At 41.2% G+C, this 20,045-nt stretch overlaps 1 protein-coding gene across 6 annotated transcripts in view; it reads right to left on the minus strand.

The window, feature by feature from the left end:
* Positions 1 to 20,045, minus strand: part of PKNOX2 (PBX/knotted 1 homeobox 2) — a 306,344-nt gene that overhangs the window by 87,555 nt on the left and 198,744 nt on the right. For all 6 annotated transcript variants that reach the window (XM_075280089.1, XM_075280084.1, XM_075280085.1 and 3 more), the window contains one exon: positions 18,740 to 18,845. The gene's annotated coding sequence lies outside the window, so the exon portion shown is untranslated. The remainder of the gene's footprint in view (positions 1 to 18,739; positions 18,846 to 20,045) is intronic.

Consider the following 20,045-nt stretch of genomic DNA (forward strand, 5'->3'; position numbering starts at 1 on the left):
TTAAAATGAACATAAAGTTCTATGTGCAAGAAAGACACAAGAAAAGTGACGTCTTGTTTTTAGTGAATGATGACAGATGCCAATGAAAATTGGAGGTGCTCCGTCTGCATTTATAATTCTGTTTTTCCGATTTTATGACAGATCAATGGACGTAAAGAATGCAGGGTGAATGTAGCCTAAACCGCTAATAATATAATTTGTGGTTTTCTGTTGGTCTATAAAACCATATTTCATGTAACTGACTGGCACACATTTACTAATGCCCTTGTGCAGTGGCGTAACTAGGAATGGCGGGGCCCCGTGGCGAACCTTTGACATGGGCCCCCCCCCCCCCCGGCTGACGCCAAAAACCCCGCACGACCCCACCCCCCGCATTCCTACGCACACTATTACGCTCCATAGTGGCCCCTGCACACATTATTATACCCCATAGTGGCCCCTGCACACTTTATTATATCCCATAGTGGCCCCTGCACACATTATTATACCCCATAGTGGCCCCTGCACACAGTATTATCCCCCATAGTGGCCCCTAAACACAGTATTATACCCCATAATGGCCCCTTCACACAGTATTATACCCCATAGTGGCCCCTGCACACAGTATTATCCCCCATAGTGGCCCCTGCACACAGTATTATGCCCCATTGTGGCCCCTACACACAGTATTATCCCCCATTGTGGCCCCTTCACCCACTATTATGCCCCGTTGTGGACACCCATTAACAATTATTATACTCTGGGGTCTTTTCAGACCCCAGAGTATAATAATCGGAGACCCAGGGGAAGAACAACATAAAAAAAACAAAACACTGTAACTTACCTGTCTCCCGACTCCCCGCTGGCGGCCATCTTCAATGACGTCAGGGACGTCATGTGACCGGGAGCCTGCGTCGCAACGCATAAGGACGCAGGCCCCGATCATGTGACGTCTGAGACGTCACACAAGTAGGCCGAAGCCTGCGCGGAGCCTGGAGAGGTAAGTAACACAGTTTTTTTATGTTCAGTTACCTCTCCTGCACTTCCGATCATTATACTCGGGGGTCTGAAAAGACCCCCGAGTATAACAGTGCTTGTGGGGCCCGCAGTGTCACTTACCGATCCCGGCCCCTGCCAGGATCGGTAAGTATATAGGGCCCGTTAGCGGCTGGAGTAACTCCAGCCGGTAACGGCCTATTAAAAAAAAAAAAAAAAAAAAAAAAAAAGGAAGCGGTAGCGGCTGCCATCGGGCCCCCAATGTCCCGGGCCCTGTGGCAGCTGCTACTGCTGCTACCACGGTAGTTACGCCACTGCCCTTGTGCCAGAATTCTGGTATAAGTTGCACTTCTTTTTTGGTGCAAAAAGGGCTGATGAATGTACCTGCTTTGTCGTTTGGGGCGAGCAACAGTCTATAAAATACCAAGTAATAGTTATCTTATAAAGAGATACCTTTGTGACATGTATTTTGAGCCAATGCCGGCAGTGGAATTACATTTCCTATTTCTTTGGCTCAAAACGCTACAACAAACTTTGCAACTGACAAAAAATGCAGCTTTTCCGCAACGTGACGCCTCAGCCCCAGCTTGAAGACCACTGATGAAAGTAGATGACATTTTCCAGTAGTAAAGACCTGGACATTTCACACATCTTTACTCACAATACTTCATACGTACAAGTCCAGCATTTTTATTTAGACAATAATGTATTATAGATTGATATAGGACTTGGTGCGCGGTATGATGTAGATGGAGAATGAAGCCTCACAATATTTTTATACTAAGGCTGGACCTGCTGGGGCTTCTGACAAGAATTGTTGTCATTTCAAGACTTTTAGCAAAGAAATAAAGCCCTTGAAAGCATTGCCTCATTAAATAGGCCAATGCTTTCGAAAGTAGACAGGATGTCTAAAGTATGACCTAGCAATGTTGACTATGCTTTTCAATCCAGTCATGGTGAGCATGAAAATCACGTCAGCGGGATCTTGATATACTCAATGCCCCACTCTGCTTGGTCCACAGGTAACAAAGATTCAATGTATACAAGTCTGAGATCTCACAATAACGTCTCCTTCTTCTTTGCTGCAGTGACGTAGTTTCAATTTAAAAATATTAGTTTACTATTAGGAATAATCCCTTTCCCTGACGTACCGAGTACAAAACAAGTCTCCTTTCAGTTCACGTCTACTCTACAAACATCCTAGTTTGCAGCAAATAAACAGCAGCGTCCCTGGGGAAAAGTGGAATTCAAAAATGTTTTTCACGCTTGTTGCTACTATGACTGTTTTTTTTCGGAACGGGGTATACATAATGCAGTGAGGAACCCACAGAAAAAATAGGACCTCTTTGCCCTGAGCAGATTGGCCATTACCACATTCTTATTGCACAGCCCATCAGACCAGGAATGAGTGTGAGCTAAGCTCTCTAACCATGGTCCCATATGAACTATTTGTTCTACAACCCCAATTCCAAAAAAGTTGGGATATTGCGTAAAATGTATATTTTATTCACAAAGGAATATAGAAAACATATCAGAAGTTGATATTTATCCATTTTGTCATTTCATTTGAGTAAAAAAATAAATTATTTTGAAAGTAATGGCAACAACACATCTCAAAACAGTTGGGACAGGGTTAACAAACAGCTGGAAAAGTAATTGGTACTAATAAAAATCATCTGGAGGATCAATGATCCACTAAGACACATGACTGTGTACAAAAGGAGCTTGTGAGAGTCTCTTGAAAGCAAAGATTGGAGGTTCACCAATCTGTTAAAAAAATGCATCTAAAATTTGAAGAACTATTTCAGAAAAATGTTTTTCAACATAAAATTACAAAGACTTTGAGTATCCACCATGTACAGTACATAATATTTTAAAAAGGTTTAGAAAATCTGAAAAAATCCATGTACACAATGGCATTGGCTGATGGTCAATATTGGCCTGAATCAGTAATACATTAAAAATAGGCAGACATCAGTAATGCAAATCACTATATAGGTTCAGGAATACTTCCAGAAATCATTGGCTGTGAACATGGTACACCAAGCAATCCAAAAATGTAACTTAAAGCTGTGTCATGCAAAGAAGCAGCAATGTCAACACAGTCCAGAAATTCCAATTCTGGGCCAATGTTCATTTAAAATGGACTATGGCAAAATGGAAAACTGTTCTGTGGTCAGATGAATCAAAATGTGAAATTCTAAAGAGAAGAAGGAACCATCCAGCTTGTTATCAGTGCACTGCCTGCACCTCTGACGGTATGGCGTGGCATGAATGCCTATGGCATGGGTAGCTTACACATCTTGAAAGGCACTCAACGCATGGCTTTGCTGAAGAAGAGTTCCCATACTGAACTGGCCTGTAGTCCAGAACTTTCACCAAAAGAAAACATTTGGTGCATTACAGAGCAAAAAAAAAAAAAAAAAAAAAAGGCAAACATGACCCAGGAGCTGTTGAGCAGTTAGAATCCTACATCGGACAAGAAACGGACAACATTCCTCTCCCAAAACTCCAGCAATTTTTCTCCTTATGTCTCAGATGTTTGCAGACTGTTAGGCCCCGTTCCCACAGAGTAACGCGCCGCTCATTTAGACACGTATACACGTGTCAGAGCGCGGCGCTTCGAAACAGATCCCATTGATTTCAATGGGTGCTGGCTTACGCGTGTAACACATTGAAATCAAGGGGTTACAAAGCCTCCCATTGATTTCAATGTGTAGCGCGTGTAAGCCGGCACCCATTGAAATCAATGGGTTCTGTTTTGAAGCGCCACGCTCTGACATGAGTATATGTGTCTAAATGAGCGGCGCGTTACTCCGTGAGAACGGAGCCTTATATAAGGAAGAGGGAATGCTACATAATGATAAACATGGCCCTGTCCCAACTTTTTTGCGATGTGTTGCTGTGTTCAATCTCTAAATAAGATAATTTTTATAAAATGAAGTTCATGACTTGTGTTTTGTGTTCCATTGTGAATAAAATACAGTTATATGAGATTTCCAAATCATTGCATTCTTGTTCTTTTCACATTTCACGTAGCATCCCAACTTTTTTGGAACTGGGATTGTATTTTAATAAGAAAATGTTTTAAAGATATTATTTATGACAATATAACTTTCCAATATTCTTCCCACAGTTCCCCCTATGAGGACTCTTATCTTGTTTACAACAGATACATTAGAATTTTTGCTCCTCTTGAGAATTTTAGAGAATCATTTACTGGAATAAAGATATTTTCTTTGACAAACAGATTTGCCTATTTAGTGATTATTTAGTTAAATTGCTTTATGTATATGACTTCTGAGATAATAGCTTCTTACAGGAGGTAAAGCTAAAAACCAATGCTACTGTAGAATCCCTGGAAGATAGGCATATTGTGACACAAGTTTCATAGTCATCATCATTATTCAATACTACTGCAGTGTTCTAGTTCCATCAAGCAGATCCAGCTAATGTATGGACTATCAGGCTGGGTTTTGTACAAATGTGCCATTTTGTACAAGAATGTATTGGTTTTATAATAACAATGCATGTGTATTACATGTTAAAAGGCATATGATTTTACATGTATTTAGTGTTAGTGTTGTGAGAAGACACTCGGGGGGTTATTTGTCATCTGCCCTTTTTTTGACCATATATTTCACAGGTGCGCGTTGTTTTTTTTTTACATTATTTTTACTATTTATGATGTTGGCGCACCTTCTGGTTAAATGCTGTGCATGTGTTAGTATGTTTAGAGGCACCTTTATAAAGTATGTGCACTTTGCCCCTTTTTTTGCTTACTGCAGTCTGAGGCCTGGTTCACATCAGTTTCCGTTCAGGGAGTCCACTTGGGGACCCCCCGAATGGAAACCTATATGCATTAAAAGCAGTTACCTGGGAAACCCACGGACCCTGTAGACTATAGACCATAATGGGGCTCGTGTAGTTTCTGCACGAAACATGCAGAGAGAAAAGTCCTGCATCCAGTTTTCTGTTCGGGGGGGGGGAAGGGGGGGTGCCCAGGCGGACTCTTCAAACGGAAACCTGAATGCTGTGACCCGAGCCTTACCTGATGGCTTTTTTTTTATACTGCCTGTGCAATGGAGTGCATTTGCACCTTTTGTCTCTATTCAGGCCACGTCATCTTTTTCTGACAGAAAACAAAAGTGGTAAGGGCAGCATAAATAATGTGCAAGGTAGAAAAAGACCACAAAAAGGTGCAATTTTGCCAAAAAGGCCCAAGCAGCTTAATAAATGTGCCCCATAGATTACAAAATGTTAACACACAATGTCACGGATTAATCCATGCATTTTTTCCAGTAAGTCACACCACTTTTGCCAAGTGAGGTACAAGAGGTGCCGTCCAGCATGCGCCCCAGTTTTTTTTATACACATTAAGCCAAATTACTTCCTTCTGGAGAAGGGTTAATTTGCATAAGTACTACTTGTGACAGCTGAAGAATTAATATCATTATGTCACTACAACAGCAATATTAAAAGTCAAAATAATGTAGTATACATTTGCTTGAAAGCACAGCATGTTCAGCTCTTCTTATAGGTATCTACACAGTTTAAGTGGTAATTTCCTATTTATCCAGCTCAAAATTCACAGGAGCAGCTAAAATATGTTAATATTCCATGCAATAACCCAAAGAGAACACCAGAGCACACACCACCCCCTGCTGCTTCCCAGCCCACAGCCTTCTCATCTGCCTGCCCCTAACCAATGTCTACCTCCCTCAGACCGGTTTCAGGCTATGCCTCTGGCTGTGTCCGAATACAAGTACCACCTGTCTGTTCCTGCGAATGCTGCAACCTTTCAACAACCTATTTCCGAATTTAATTTTTATGGACAAAATATCTTTGCAGACAAAGTAAAGAAGTAGCGATACAGTTAAAGGGATGCTATGGTTTAGAGGTAGGGCTACCAAAGGGTTAAGTAATTAGCAAGGATAACCCTCATCAGAGATTTGGGAGCCTCAGCTGCTATCAGCTCATTTTTTAATCCCTTTTGCATTCCTAACTTCCTCACCCACCCCATGCTTTCTCTTCCAGTGCATCAAGTAAGACAGCTGCAGTCAGCTGCCTGTATTTCTAAATCCTCATACCACAGCCCCAGTTACAACATCCAGCCCTGAACTCCTTTTGTCCAGCAGTCCTTAACCATCCACAGTCTATATATACAGCACTGAGTACAGAGACCCCTGAATCCATAAAGTCATGACATTTCACCACAACAGCTAAAGGTTACTCTACTTCAAAAATACGATCATGACACCTTAAGTTTCCTTGGGCTTTCACTACCTTTTTATATCAACCTTTCCACAAGTCCTTGCCCAGCTTCAGCTTATTACACGGCTCCTCAAATGCATAAGTCATTGATCATGCCCATTCTCTGCTTAGTTGTGCTCAATATATCATACATATGTATTGTGATCAATATATGATACATATGAGTCATTGCCTCATTACTATATCCAGTACTTCAAAACTCAACCCAATAGAGACAGAGTTTGTCCACCACCACTATTGAGTACTGAGAACTGCAACCCCCAGAGTGAAAGAGCCAGTCCATTTTCTGCATCAACATTAAACGGGTATTCCCATCTCAAGAATCCTATCTATATCAGTAGCTTATGTAAAGTGAAGACCTTTCCTAAATATATTGCTTTAGAAATGCTGCTTTGTTTGCCTGCTATGTGAACTTATTCCTCCCATTGTTTACACATCATTTCCATAACCATGGACCTGTAAGATAGGACAAGTGATGTGACTCTTGCTCTGCGGGCAGGAGAATCAGCTCAGCTAATTGCAGTTTGCTCATAAAGCCGAGTCTGTTATCTTTCTATGTATACACACGGATAACACTGAGTCCATTCTCTACAAGCATGTGCATATTATCTGATCTGCATAAGTATTGTGATACTTCATAGTGTCCTGTTCAGCAAGCTAAGGGGGAATACAGGAAGTGAGAAGAAGAGATAGCAGGCAGACTGCTGAAACAAGGAAATGGGAAAACCCCTTTAAGTATCAAATTCCCTAAAATCATTAGTCTTTTAACTTTTACATCCACAGTTACTGTAAAACCTACAGTAAAGTGCTCTCTAGTACCCTGTGTAAACCACCCTTGTGTCAGCTACATGTCGTCAGTAATTAACTCCATAGGTCCTGGAGTCACAAAAATTGCAAGGAACATAATCTAGTTTAATATCATTCAATATCAATATCATTCAAACAACTTGTCCACCAGCCTTCTTGTTCTTGGCTTTGCCTGGTTACTGACATGACTGATCTTCCCCAGTCCTGACTGCAGCTACACATTAGCACAGTTCTACCTCATGAATGGCTACCATCTGCCTGGTGATCAGCAATAAATCGCTATCCCTTGAACTGAAACATGGGCTTCCAAGTACGAAACGTGACATCCAAGTGTGAAGGACAAGATTTTACCGTAGACTCTGTTCACTGAATTGGACAAAAAACACCCACAACCAAGTTCTCAATAAAGGTTCGGGACACATGCATAGGAATTTAAAGTATGTATTAGAATTGTGTTGTACAGAGCATGCTATGTAAAGCAATGGAAAGTCTGTTTTATCTTTACAGGATAATTTCACCCCAAACCTAAGATCATTTCATAGCTGAGCAAAAAGGCAAAAAGCAAAGCGCTTAACTCACTGAGATCAATTAGCTTTACATGCTATGAGGATTCTGATTAGTGACAAAGCTGGGTTATTTATGAGTCTGCGGTCTGCTCAGGACGGATGAGACAAGCCCTGTAGAATTTACTCTTGAGGAAATGATGGAGCAAATTCCCCCTGCTAATCCTCTTGTACAGCATGATAGATTTCTAGCAAGACACACAAATCCCTTTTATAACCCATGGCAAAATACAATTTTAGCACAGGGACATTTTCCAAGGTTTGGGGGAGATGAAAGGGAGGTGGGGACACTCCAGGTCTCTGGTATTAAATTGTGACAATGTATCAGTATATACTGTTTGAAGAACGCACAGATGATGCCGTACAAGCTACTAAGAAGAAACATCGGATAAAGTTCCAAGAACATATGATTTACCTATGTACTTATAGGAAATATAAACATAACAGAAAGACTGAGTGTTCTCCCTCGACACAGGGAAGTCCAACACAGCTTCTTAAAATCCAATAGAAAAGCAGACAATGCATGGGATTTCTCTCTCCGGGGCTCCCATTGCCACCAAATAATCTGCCCTATGGCACATCTACCCTTACTGACATGAATCTACTACTAGACCTGTGAGTCTGCATACTGGGCACACATTAGGTTTTACTCACTATCTTCAAGTACAAGTTTACATTTACTGAGTTGTTCTGTCCGATGAGTGAGAAAAAAGAGTTTTGTTTGTTCTGGAGAAACAGATTAAGTTGTTCCCAGGGATGAGTCAGAAACAGATCCCATTCCAACATATGAGTAAGACCAGCGGATCTGGTTGCTTGGATGGATGAATGTAGAACATATTTTCTAGACAGTCTGAAAGACATGGTGGGGTCGGCAGATTGACGTATACAGCTCAATCTGTACATAGTATATATGGTACTTACATAACATAATCAGGTAGTATCAGGACATAACAAGGTCACAAAAGCATTAATGTCCCCAATTACACTATATTATACAAATTAACAAAACTAGAGAATTTCTGAGAAAAAGAGTGAGTCAGGGCACTGATGGAGAAAGCCTTTGTGATATATGCGTGTCAATAATTTGGAGCAGGATTTCTGGGTAAAAAAAAAATCACAGGGTGGGTTCACACCTGTGCCCGTGCGCGCTTCAGCCAGTCCAGCTGGGTTTCCGTCTTCTGCCCCGAGAAACTGGACAGGGGACGGAAACCCAGCAGTCAGTTTTCAATCCCATTCAGGTGAATGGGTTTGAAAAGTGAGCGTCTGTGAGCGTTTTGTACCTGACAGCGAAACCGTTTTTTTTAACCAGATACAAAGTCGGACATGCAGGAGTGAACCCACCCACAGAACAGAAACGCCAGTACAGTAAGAGAAAAGTGGATGGTATTCTAGCAAATCCTATGCCCACTTTAAAGTAAAAACCGTGGTGCAGACACGCTGAAATTTTAAAAAACGGTGCAGTTTTGGAAATCACATCATGTCAATTATACCTACGGAATAGCCAGCAGTTTCCCCATAGGTACAATTGTAACAGAAAGTCCGCGGAGTAAAACTCTGTGAACTTTCTGTCTAAAGCGCTGCATGAAGAACTGCGATGCATTGCCGCCACGTTTTTTTTGCTGGGGCCTTAGCCTAAGTGTTGACAGAACTCTTAGGAGGAGCCCTACTTACTGCCCCACAGTCATTGACTGCTTCCCCAATTAATAGTGTATATACACAAAGAAGGTTGACAATCATTGTATGTAGGTGGGATAAGCAGGACTCCTCCTGTCTCTCTTAGGAGTCCTGTCAGGATTTACTCGTTTTTAATAATAAATCCTGTTCTGATTGACATAAACTTATATATCACAAAGCTAAGTTTATCTCCCTCTATCTTATCCCATTAACATAAGGCATCACTGAAGATGGATTCATACATCTAGTTTTTAACTACATGAAAGCTGTATAAGTGCTAGGCACAATGAGCTCCCCCTAGTGGCAGCTCCTGTTAGCCTTTATACAAGCAGTTCAGAGGACCAATGTTCCTTTATAGTAGGTAAACCACTTTATTAATGGGTGAGATGGAAATTATCAGGATTGCAAAAAAATATTGATCGGTCCAGCATGTAAACCACACAATTGTAGTGAGAACTCCAGTCCAGACACTGTCAAATGAAAAGAAGTGTACTGTATATTGTATTATAAATCCTGCGGGGTAGAGATAGAAGGGCATAAACTCTACAGAAATAAGCTTCTGTGCCTACTTCAAGTTCACTGAGACTGGTGGCAAATAGGCATCACCAGAGACATGACCTGGCCTGAATGATCAGATATAACAAACGCCTATTCCATGGTTTATCTCTCAGAAACTTGCAGACCATCCATGGGAAGCTTTGATCATAGTAAGCTCTTGAGACCAGACCTAGCAACAATGCCCAAATACAAGTACCCCTGTACAAAGAAAGTCCACAGCTGCCAAAAGAGGCTATTTTAATTATGATCTGCGGCGAGCCAATCCATTCCTGCCTTGCGGGCACACTCTTTCAGGAGTAGTCATTATTTTAAATTAATCCTTTACTGCCACGGGCTTCAACCATGTGTTGAGGTTCTAGTAACCAGGTTTATTAAATGAATAACCTGGTGTTCTCTGCAGTTCTATATGAAGCGGATTGCAGAGAGGAAATATGACCAAAAACCAAAATGTTCAAAATAAAAAATAGCTGATTAAGGGAACCACCTACATGCGGGCATCATAAGCTAGTATTGTAATGTTGTCAACGTAGACAAGGTCCTGTTCACACTATGGTGTATGTTAATAGCATAGACTGAGAAAGAAGAATACAACAGATTTGTTCATGATCTCCAAGGGGCCCAAATCCAATAAATACCCATTTGGTATATATTTATTCTCACTGCATTGGAAAATGTAGTACACAACACTTTCTGCACATCTGCAAGCATTGGGTCTATGCCTTCACCCAGTGGCGTAACTAGGAACGGTTGGGCCCCGTGGCAAACTTTTGACAGCCCCCCCCCCCGAAAGACGCCCGCCGAAGACCCCGACCGACCCCTCCCCCACATTCCTGCAGTATGTATTATGTCCCATAGTGGCCCCTGCAGACAGTATTATACACCATAGTGGCCGATGTACACACTATTATGCACCATGGTGGCCCCTTCACACAGTATTATGCCCTATAGTGGCTCCTACACACAGTATTATGTCCCATAGTGGCCCCTACACAGACTATTATGCCCCACTGTGGACACCCATGAACAATTATTATTCTCTGGGGTCTTTTCAGACCCCAGAGTATAATAATCGGAAACCAAGAGGGGATACCAACATAAAAAATAATGTTACTTACCTATCCCCGGCTCTGCTACAGTCCTCGGTGGTGTCGGCCATCTTCAATGACGTCCGGGACGTCACATGATCCGGGATGCAGGCCCCGGTCATATGACGTCAGGGAGAGTCACAGAAGTAGGCCCAAAGCCTGCCCGGAGAGGTAAGTAACACGATTTTTTATGTTACCTTACCTCCCCTGGACCTCCGATCGTTATACTCAGGGGTTTGAAAAGACCCTTAAGTATAATAATGATGTTTGTGGAGCCCCTGCCAGAATCGGTAAGTAAATAGGGCCCGTTAGCGGATGGAGTAACTCCAGCCGGTAACGGCCTATTAAGAAAAGAAAAAAAACGCAGCGGTAGCGGCTGACGCTGGACCCCTAATGTCCCGGGCCCTGTGGCAGCCGCTACCCCTGCTAGTAGTTATGCCACTGCCTTCACCATATAAGTCAAACTATTTAAAGGGGTTTGCCAGGATCACCGCATCTTTTGGGTACATAGAGCAGCTGCTATGTAGACAGACGAAGCAGCGCATGCATAAGCAGTAAGGTTCCTTAAAACAACTGATCTGTGGGGTATCTAGAGTCAGACTCCCCTTACAACACTCCACACACCATAGAAAATACCTAGAAAGTGGTACTAAGAAAAAAAAAATTCAGCTGACTTATCCTTGCCACAATATTTTAGCCAAATTAAATTGTGGTGACATTTTCCAATCTTGCAGACAGGGTACAGATACACTGACAGCATTCTCTTATCACATGGGTTTGGCATAAAATTTCCTCAAGAAATAAAGACAAGTCTCTGAATTGTGGAAAATTTCGTTCTGCTGTGGAAATCTGGAAGTCGGTATCTGGAAAGATTGATCCAGAGGTGTAGAATTTATTCTGTGAACCATCATTAACACAAAGTCTCTTCCAGCGCATGAAAGGTTTTTCCGTCACAATTATTACGATCGCAGTCTTTATTTTCAGTGCTTTGTAATGTCACTTTCTAATGAGCAAACGTTCACCTGGCAAACAAAGGAATGAATCACCCAGATGACCTAATAGTTTCTTTTCAGATTAATTCAATAGATTGAACCAGTTATAAAAAAGTCAAAATTATACAGTGGTTCACATTTGCAAGAGAAATCCTGCCCTGTGACCTCTGTATGAGTAACAATGGAGCAGATATAGGCTGAAACCAGTACAAGGCTGGGGCTACACAATGCCAAAAAACGTGTTTTTTTTTGTGTTGCAGATTTTGCAGCTTTTTTGAGCCATAGCCAGGAGTGAATTCAGCTGAAGGGAGAAGTATAAGAGCTACCTTTATACTTCCCATTCCTCTTGAAACCACTCTTGACTTTAAGGCTAAGGCTCCATGGGACATCCCATGACAAAAAAGTGCTTTGAGAAAAACCGAAGTATTAACATATGACGGTTCTTCACGTAGCGCTTTAGACAGAAAGTTCACAAAGGTTTCCTCTGTGGACTTTCTGTTACAATTATACCTATGGGGAAACCATTGGCATTTCTGTAGGTATAACTGACATGCTGTGATTTCCAAAATTGCGCCGGTTTTGAAAATCGCGTTGTTTCCATACCACGGTTTTAACACAAAGTGGGCATGGGATTTGCTGCAATACCTGATGTGTTTGTGTTTCACAGTAATTTTTGAATTATATGCGCAGTGTTTTGAGTGATTTTCTGGGTTTCTCCATGAGCTCCTAACATCCTATGCATACATTTACATGGGTAGCTTCCTGTTCTGTTTTCCTACAACTACTATGATGCCTCACACCAACTGCCTCTCTCACTCCCTCGCCTTTCCTTTCTCACTCACACCCCCTCCCTGTTTCCCTAGCTAGTCCGCCCACTACTAGCCCTTTCTAACCAACTCAACCCCCACCCGACTTGATTAATTGAGCCAGGGAGTGCCGCCATAGAGAAGGAGAAACACAGGGACTGCTGAGACCTGTTATCCCACTACACTTATTACTGAATGTCCTGCTCTTGTGTAAACACAATATTGGCTGAGCCTGAAGAAGGTAACAGAACAGGAATAATTACACATCGGCTACACAGCATCTACAATATACTCCTCAAAATGTCACACAGAAAAGACGCTGCTTGCTGCGCTATGACTTCTCTTGGCATGTCATTATCATTTTGCCATAATAAAGCCTCCTTATTTGTCAATGAGCCATGAGCCCTTATGGCTCACATTATGGAATGTTACCAATACTACCCCCTTTCCCCTGGCACCTCATCATACTTACCTGTCTTCCTGCATTTCACCAGAAAATCTCAAAAAGTGCCTGGGCGATTTAGGTATATATAGAATTTTGGTAACCTAAGCAGTTTAGGTGGTGGGTTGTGATAGCTTAGATTAGAAAGATCATCTTATCCCGTACAACCCCTTTAACAGTGAGCATGAGAGATGATCATTTCTTCCACATAGAAAGCCTACTTGGTTTACACATAATAAATGAAATCTAGCAAATATAGCAATGTGAAATATTCCACAATGTGCATCTAATATAACAGATATACAGTATGGTTCCTACAGGTGGTGTATTATAGCCCCATACAATTTGGAAGTTGTACACTGCAACTAAAGTGAAACGTGTTGACTATGTTATTGCTTTTACATTTGCAAACTATATATTGTCTTTTAAATACAATCTGCTTGTCTATGCGATCTGCGCTTGATGGCTATTTCACTTGGCACGGAGACGTCAGCTGCCATAACAGATAAAGCATCTCCGGATCTACGTTAAATGCTGGTCCTGGGTTAAAGCACCAATTGTAAGTGAAAGGAAATGACTGCCCTGTCAGACCAAGCTTCTCCTATTGAAATGCACATAAAACAAAAATAATAAAAAAAGTAATTGACTTTTTTTTTTTAATAAACGTTTTAATGCAGTAACTTTATTGCCAATCAAATTTGACAGAGCTCATTAAAGCATTGTAAGCCAAGATCCTAAATATATAGGCTGATTCTGGCAGCGCTTTAAACGCGCTCCTTTATAGAAAGCATTAACTCACTTTGGGCCTCGAGTTCGAAATGAAAGTCATGTCAATAAAAAGTGGAAGAAGTTGCTTTTATTTCAGTGGAGTTTAAGTCAGGCCCAGTTCACTGTGTTAAAATTAAACGAGAGCGAGGTTTACAGCACTTACTAATAAATACTCTGCGGACGTAGAAAACATGTTCCCACTTTATGAAACGCCGAATACGATTTGGTGAGCGAATTACATTAGCAATAATTGTGCCTGTTAAGATTTTTTTCCTCTTTTTTTGGCAGCGGATCATGTGGTATTGTGTTTAATGTGCGCCTAATCGTCAAATAACAGGCAGACTCAGTGCCGGGAGATGTGAGATATGAGATATTATGTTGCTGTGTGATGGGAGGGTAATGTGTCAAGGCCATACCTTGCCATACTCACTTTTACAGCAATCATTTTGATAACTGACATTGAAGGGAACAATCATGTTATAGTAACAAAGGTTTTTAACCAAATGCAAACATATCAGTGATGGCCTAACACTGTCACCAGGGGTGACGCTATAGAAAGTGAGGTAGGACTGTGGAGTCAGTAGGCCAAACCACCAACTCCGACGCCTCCAATTTTTTACAGCAGTGACTCTTGACTCTTCCACAATTAATCAGAAACAGTAAAGATTCTCTAATCTATGAAAACTGAATTTCTATGAAAGTAAATATGCAACAAACTAAACATCTAATTCATTGCACAGTATTAATAATTATACCCTATAATTCAAAATAATTAATCATTTTATTTTGAAACTGGAGTCAGGCTTCGACTCTGGCCAAAATTTGTCCTGACTCTGAGTCTACCAGTCACTACCGACCCCAAAGGTACCTTTCATGACATAAAATATACTACTATTTTAAATGGCATAAGGTAGGTAGGACGCCCATTACAGATTTTGAATTGTGGCCCAGAAGATTCAAGTTATGTCTTTGACTATCACATTACTACATGCAGAGGCAAAACCTGTTCACTAGAGATGAGCGAGTACTATTCGAAACTCCAGTTTCGAATAGCACGCACCCATTGGAATGAATGGACGTAGCCGGCAAAGGGGGTTAAGCGGCCGGCCACCGGCAAAGTCGGCGTGCCGGCCGCTTCTATTCATTCCTATGTGTGCGTGCTATTCGAAATGGCCTTTTCGAATAGTACTCGCTCATCTCTACTGTTCACCCCATTTTACAAGAAGGAGAGAAAGAGCATATGATTGCTAAGCTTGCTACCTCTCTGTATTTTAACAAAACACCATGGGACTTATTTATACGCAGTTCTCTGCAGGTTCATGTAGGTCATATGCTGGTGGTGAGGCACAGTTACAAATGCAAAGCTCTAACTGTTTCTGTATGGAAAACCAAAAACATATAAAGTTCCGTTGGCACAGGCTAACAATGTGAATATATAGTGTGAATTCTGTTTTCCTATTATTTCTTAGGAACAAAAAAATCACATCCACATTTCCCCCACACTCTCAGCTCTGCTAAATCCACATTTCCCATTACACATTCAGCTCTACTACTTCCACATTTCCCCCACACCCACATTTCTGCTACTTTCATGTTTCCTTCCTACATACATTCAACTCTGTTGCCTTCATGTCCCTCATGCGTACACAGCTCTGCTACCTTCACTTTCCCTCTACTCACTCAACTCTGTTATGTCCAACTTTCCCCCACACACTCAGCTCTTCCACATCACTGCATAGGGTTAGTATTTCCAACATTTTTAAGTCCTACAGTGTTGAACTAGCTGAGAGCATTAGACTGATTTAGGTTAGGAACATCTGTGGGGACATTCTAGTAGCAAATCTGGGTTGAGATCCTTGTTCTGTCTGTTGTTCTGAGTTGGTGACAACTTCCACCAGGATTGTGCTGTGTGTTAGCCCAGCCTTTTCATAGAGTTTGGCAATGATGCTCTCTCTTTTCACTATGTTACTATGATCTGTACAACTAGTACTTGGTATTTTTGATTCATTGATGTATTATGATTTAAGGATTTACCTGCTTTTCACTTGCACTATTTTGTCGGTTATCTATTTTGGTTTATTAATAGAAACAGTTAAAAAAAATCCCAAAATACATCAAGCATAACCTAGTCTGATATATTTCATGCAGGTTTTCTCCTCCCTTCACTAGCTATGATCAACATCACTGTACTCAATAGCGGGTTGGTAGGATAAGCCTGTATAAAAAATGGCAACCTCCTTCTCCCTGGGCCAGCTCACCGATTTTTGTTTTTAGTTTGTTTAAGCAAAAAACAAGAAAATTGAGATTTAAAAAAATTGATAATCATCCATAGGCATGAAAAAAAAATGAAAAAAAATCCTCAGCCCCAGGTCTTTAAGTATAATAAATGCAGGTTATAAACATCCATACTCATAGTAAAGTCCCCTGGCATCCTGATTATTAGATCTGCATAGAACAGCAGAGTGACAGTCCCTGTGTTCAGCCTCTTCTGCTGACACTCTGGTTCTCTGTGATGTCACCAACTCCACTATACTCCAGTTCCTTTTCCATAGAGTAGTCAGTAGTCGTGTGATCCAGAGTCAGAGCGTCAGCAGGGGGGACATAGCAAGACTTCCAGTGTAGTGAAAATACTGTGAACGTGTTGCAAAATATGTTTATTGTACACAAGTGCTAGAAATAACCAAACTTCTTTCTCCTTACATAACCCCTTTAACCACTTCCATACCGGGCCAATTTCTAATCCAGGACTAGACACATTTTCGGGGCTTTTGTATGTGTAGGTTTGAGAGCTATAACTTTTTTACAATTTGCGTTATTCAAGTAATAGGGCTTTATTTTTATGTTGTTTTTATTTTTGCATAGGTTTTAATTTTTTTATATCCTGGAAAATATAAACAAAAGAGGAAGGAAAATGTGTCCGTTTTAATGGTTCATTTTTATAAATTCATAACACAAAGTGCTATTTTAAAACTTTTTCAAATAGTTTTTCCTCTCTGTTATGGTACTTTTTATGTGTTATTACATTGTCGGGGGTGGGGCTAGAACCTGTAATAAAGGTGTTTTATTGACATATTATTTTCTTTCTTTCTTTCTTTCTTTCTTTCTTTCTTTCTTTCTTTCTTTCTTTCTTTCTTTCTTTCTTTCTCATAATAGACCTTTGGGGACATCTGATCACTTTTTTTGGAGGGGGAGGAGGCTGATTTCCCTTATAACTGGGGCTGGTACATTTATCTCCTGTTGCAGGAGGAATACAGCCTCCTGCACGTTACTATAGAGCTGATCTGGGTCCTGTAGGATCCATAAGCTCTAACACACACTGATCTCAGCGGATCACAGCCTGCAGGGTCAGAGGGTAGCCTAAACATGGCTGCACCTATAGCGGGGTATACAGCACTCATTGAAGTGTTTGTGAAGACAGGGACGTTAATAAACCTTCCCTGCCTTCTCTAGGGGAGCTCTGGGTGAAGTTACAGCCGGCTCCCCATTCCCAATCTGCTTGGACGTACTGATACATCCTTGCAGAACAAGGCACTCACCTTCTGGATGTAAAACCCAACAGGTGGTCCAGAAGTGGTTAAAGATGTTTATTGACAATGAATTATGGTACAAGTAAGTTTCTAAATTGTATCTCCCTACACAAGTCATTCATATGTACTAAGCATTCAAAGTCTGATCAGAAGGTTTGGATTTAAAAGATATTTTTGCACATTGCAAATCAGTGGGTTAAAATTGGTTCTATATTGCCCAAAGGGGGATTCACCTCTCAATTGTCCGTTGACAACTGAAGCTTGATGAAGGGCCTTAGTTAAAGAGTGGTCAGTGGAGCTGTACATTTTCCCTCTATGCAGATAAGAGACTCATTTTAATCCAAAGAAAAAGGTACTTTGCATATTAGAAGTCACAGAATGTTTAGGTTCCTTGGAAAGACATTAGACCAGTGTAGATGAATCAGAGAAGCGCTGATAATGCAGAATTCTCGCTTCAGAGATACGGCCAGAGAATGTAAATGTACAGCACTTCATTGTGTTTTGCAATGAACTCTGATCTGATCTTAATCATAAAGATGATGTGATGACAAAGAGCTTGCACAGGAAGCCTATTCTATTTCCTTCACATTTATTATACAGTTCTAATGATATTTAACACATACGCTTTTCATAAATAAAAAGAAGCCCTGCTAAGGCTATGTTCACATCTGCTTCAGAGATTAGGAGCTTCCATCAAAAATGTCAGGCAACATAGCGCAGCATGGTGCACAATTTTGTCACCATGATGGAAACCTAGTGGATTCCATTACAGTTGAATGGGACCACTTGGCACTGTTTATATGCACCATGTAACAGAAATGTCCCTGCCTTGCTTTTTATTTTTCTGTTCAAACAAGGGAACGGAAAAGCAGAAAGCCAAAAGCAGATATAACACCAGCATAAAATAAAAGTTACTGTGATGCATCAGGCTCTAAGACATCTGCTTATATTATAGTAAGAGCGCAAGAAACAACAAGCCCTCTAGAATGGGAGGCGCTCTTTTTAGACACTCACTGGCCTGACTAATAGATGAGGGTCCTGAACAAGAGACCCCTCCCTATTCATTTGGAATTCATAAAGTGGGAATTTCCATAACCAGCCAATTCTTTTAACAATACGACACAGTCTGCCACGTCTACCTGGAAGCTATAACAGATTTAGAGGCCTAGCTCTTGCAAAGGTGGGCAGTGTCAAAACTGAAATTGTACTCCAATGTAAAATGAACATGTCATTGCTGGTGAATTCATTTGTAAATATTAGCGCTGTACCGTGCAAAGAGTCACTGGAAGCAGAAAATTCTGGAATTTTTGCTGTAAACGTCTTTGTTGTGTGGGAGACGATGGAAGTGGAGGCTCCGGTGATTATTACATTCACCTATCAAGACAAAAATGACAAGGATCTGGGCATCAGTGTCTGCAATGAACTACATACAGTAAACCAAATTCAATAAGGACAAAGCAAAGCAACATTTAAAAAGTTGTATACAGACATCTGGAGTAACATAGGGATAATGGCTGTTCTGATGGGACATCATCCTCTGCACCTAATGTCTAAGTCCATGTGAAGATGATGCATTAATAATCTCTTAGAGATAGATACTGCAGAAGTTGGTGGCTTCTGTAAACTGCTCAGATGATCCTCTGAAAAGGATATGTGGGCGGCACATCTGGAGGAAAGTCGTGTCACTCAGCATTTGGAAGAGGTCTGCAGTTACGGTTGTGTCCCCTACCACTGTACCAAACAAGCACAGACCAGCAGTGCCCACATATTTTGTGGAATGAGTATGGTCTTCAGTATCCAAATCCTTCATTGCTATTCAAAAACACCAAACACTATTAAATCAGTAAAATCGAGGACATTTCCAGGACCATTAGTACTCATTATGACCACATGAAAAGTTTCCACTAACAGATGAATGCCAGTCACAGACGTGGCCCAGGTAAAAAAAAAACATTGGCAGTCATTTCAATGAACTCAGTGCTAGCAGTTGCCTTTTCTGGCAGGGTCCCGGCGGAGCTCATTCTGAGCTTATTTTCTACACAGACCTCTAAAGGTGAAGACTTGAAGACTGAAGCCATAGCAAACTCCTCGGTTGCCAGGAGCTGAATGAGGTCAGTGCATACAACGTGGTGTCAGGAGGTTTGCGCACAGTATAGAGAGGCTCAGGATGCAGACGTTTGGCTTTGTGTGATCCCTCCCCAGAGTAAGCAAAGCTGCTGAAACCAGCAATGTAACAACACTCTGTCAACACACATTACAAATTATGATCCCCTGGCAAGGGTTTCACATTCAGCTCCTCTACATATACCACAGAAATAGCAACTTTCAGCAACAGCAAACTCTGACAAATCTACCCATACTGAAGTGTTACTAATAATTACATAGGAATTCACACAGGATTATCTAGATTACAGAGCAAGGCTCTGATGGAAAAGGCTCCAAATCGTTACTTCAAGAATATGAAGGAAAAAGGTGATGTCCCTGTATTAATGTGGACCAGCACACGCTGAACAGGTCACATCAAGTAATCCTACCCAAAATACAGAATTCCATAATGACGGCATGACTAGTCAT

Source organism: Leptodactylus fuscus, chromosome 6 (genome assembly GCF_031893055.1).
Source record: "Leptodactylus fuscus isolate aLepFus1 chromosome 6, aLepFus1.hap2, whole genome shotgun sequence".
Taxonomy (NCBI): Eukaryota; Metazoa; Chordata; class Amphibia; order Anura; family Leptodactylidae; genus Leptodactylus; species Leptodactylus fuscus.